We start from the raw sequence: 2735 nt of genomic DNA on the forward strand, positions 1-2735 counted from the left end.
CTTTACACAATTGATGTGTGTATGGATTGGGATAACAGTTGTATGAGCCCCTAATAAAATGTTAAAAAAGGAAAAAAAAAAAGTAACATTGTTATCTCTTTTTTCACCCATTTTAAATTTAGTATTAATATTTTCTGCTTTCATTTTGATTGTGGTTTTTCTCTTTTTGTCATTTTTTGGGGGGTTGTGTGTGTGTGTTTCTTGGTCTTGTTTTGTATGTTTTTCTGTATGCAAAATCCAGGATAAGTAAATCTGTAGAGATGGTAACTGGATTAGTAATTACTTGGGACATGGCAGAGGACACTGGGGAGAATTGGGGCGCTAACAACAATGACTACAAGAAGAAAATGTTCCAAAATTGATGTGGCGATGACTACGCAATACTTTTTTTTTTTTACTTTGCAAAGCACTTTATTAGCTCACATCTGTCCATTCACATGAAACTCACACAGGCCTTGGGAGGCTCAGAGTGACTCTCATCATGCCCTTCCCTTGATGAAGCACAGGTGGGTTCTGTTCCTTGCCTGGGCCACCCAGTCGGCTTTCTGGGCCTGTGTCCCCCCACCTGTGGAGCTCTCTAGTGTCCAAGGCAGCAGGGTCCCAGGTGAGATCAGAATGCCCCTCCGTCACCTCCGGGTCACCTCTTTTGCTCCACCGGCCCCTCTCCACCCCTCAGGTTGGTGCTCTCAATTGACAGCTCTCGGCCCCGCAGGCTCCCAGACCTTCCCAGGCCAGCTGAGGGTGAGCAGAGATGGAGGCAGGCAGCCTGGGCTGCAGATGTGAGGGATGTGGGGCCAGGCCCGGAGAGGTCTCTCCTACACTGTGACCGTCTGCACAATACTTCTTAATATGACTGAACCATTGAATTGTATGATATGAATTATGTGCCAATAAAACTATTTAGAAAAAAAAAGACATGCTGGGGCATGTGCTGACTTAATAGAAGACACTCTACTGACAAGACACATGAAACTATCATTAGTGCCCTGAGCTGGAGGAGCCACGTGGAGACCCTGCCAGCGCTGAGATTCTCACAGCGCCACTGGATCCAAAGACTTCTACCTACTGGCCTGTGATCGTCCTGCATTCAGCATCATTGCATGTGTATCGTGAGTCTGAAGAGGACTTTATAGATGGGTATCAGACATATGGGCTAATATCACACTTATGGGCTTGGACTGGACTGGGTTGGGATACTTAATGTACAGTTACACTTTATATAAAACTCTGTCTTATATACATGAGTTTCTGTGGATTTGTTTCTCTAGTCTACCCAGCCTAACACATGCACTAAGTACCATACAGAGATTTCCTAATATTGAACCAGTCTCCAAAATTTGTATGAACACTTCTTCATTTGGTGTTTGGGGTGGGAGGGAGGGGGATTTTTTGGTAAACTATAACCACCACCCACCCTCTCAGTTGAAAGGCAAAAGGGACCATTATTTTTTACCCCTGAGTATATAGCGCTTCCTGACTAAAGGAAACATTTCTTTTTTTAGCTCTTTTTCAATTATTATTTTTAATTCTAGTAAGAATCAGATGGAAATGTGTCACTTATTGAATAGAACAATTGGTATCATCTCTCCCATTCTTATGCAATCCCGAGTTAACTGTTGCTCCCCTTCGGCTTCATGGGTCCCCATCCTGGTTCTTGCTACTCTGGCTGTCGCCTGTCCCTTTACCCAGAACCCCCCTTGTAAACTAAACATGACAGAGTCCTGTGTGTGCTTGGTGGAGCTTCACTCATTCTACAAAGTTTATCTCTGCCTTTGCCTTTCTTAGCTTTGTGCTTCCAACTAACTTAAAGCAGCATATGTCAGATGCCGTTTCATATAGAGAATCTGAGCCACAAAGGGTTCCCTGAGCGGATTTTCTTCTTTTTTTATCATTTTATTAGGGGCTCATACAACTCTTTTTTTTTCTTTTTTGAAAGGCACTTAAGACAGCATTTATTTCTCCCAATGATGTTTCCATCATAGGATATTTCTATCATTCCTGTAGGAAAGGTAAAACTAACCCAATATCTTGCTCCCAAATACCTAAGGGCTGGCTTTGGGACTTTCTCTCTTCCTTTTTTTTAAATCATTTTTTTAGGGGCTCATACAACTCTTATCCATATATACATCAATTGTGTAAAGCACATTTGTACATTCATTGCCCTCATCATTCTCAAAATATTCCCTCTCCACTCAAGCCCCCAGCATTAGGTCCTCATTTTTCCCCTCCCTCCCCGCTCCCCCCTCCCTCGTGAGCCCTTGATAGTTTATAAATGGGTATTTTGTCTTTCTTTTTAAGAGAGAAAAATATACCAAGTTTTTGTGTCAATCGTAGATTTTTATTCATGAAGCCAATGATTTGTGCCATCATTATTAAATACCAAATCAAAAGTCTAATAAACTGATTTAAAGTCTCAGTCTGCATTTTGTTACATTCATATTTACATACTGTAAAACATGACTTTATTCCAAGTGTATCTGAATATGTCATGGAATACTTATAAGTTTAAGAGGTGTTATGTATAGTTAACCAGGTATTATGCACTACACCAAAACCTGGGCAGCATGAATTTCATTAAATTATCTAAACAACAAATGTTGGAGAAAGTACCTGGGGGTAGAAGAAAATTGCCAAAAAACATAGAGGTTTTATGTAGTAGATCTTCAAAAATGAATTCATTTATAGGGAAATTGAAACTAGTGCTAGGAAGTGTGGTGAATAAATCAGATGGTACC

The sequence above is a fragment of the Echinops telfairi genome, unplaced genomic scaffold (genome assembly GCF_000313985.2).
Source record: "Echinops telfairi isolate 266 unplaced genomic scaffold, ASM31398v2 ScPeMD7_7424;HRSCAF=8462, whole genome shotgun sequence".
In the NCBI taxonomy this organism is placed as follows: domain Eukaryota; kingdom Metazoa; phylum Chordata; class Mammalia; order Afrosoricida; family Tenrecidae; genus Echinops; species Echinops telfairi.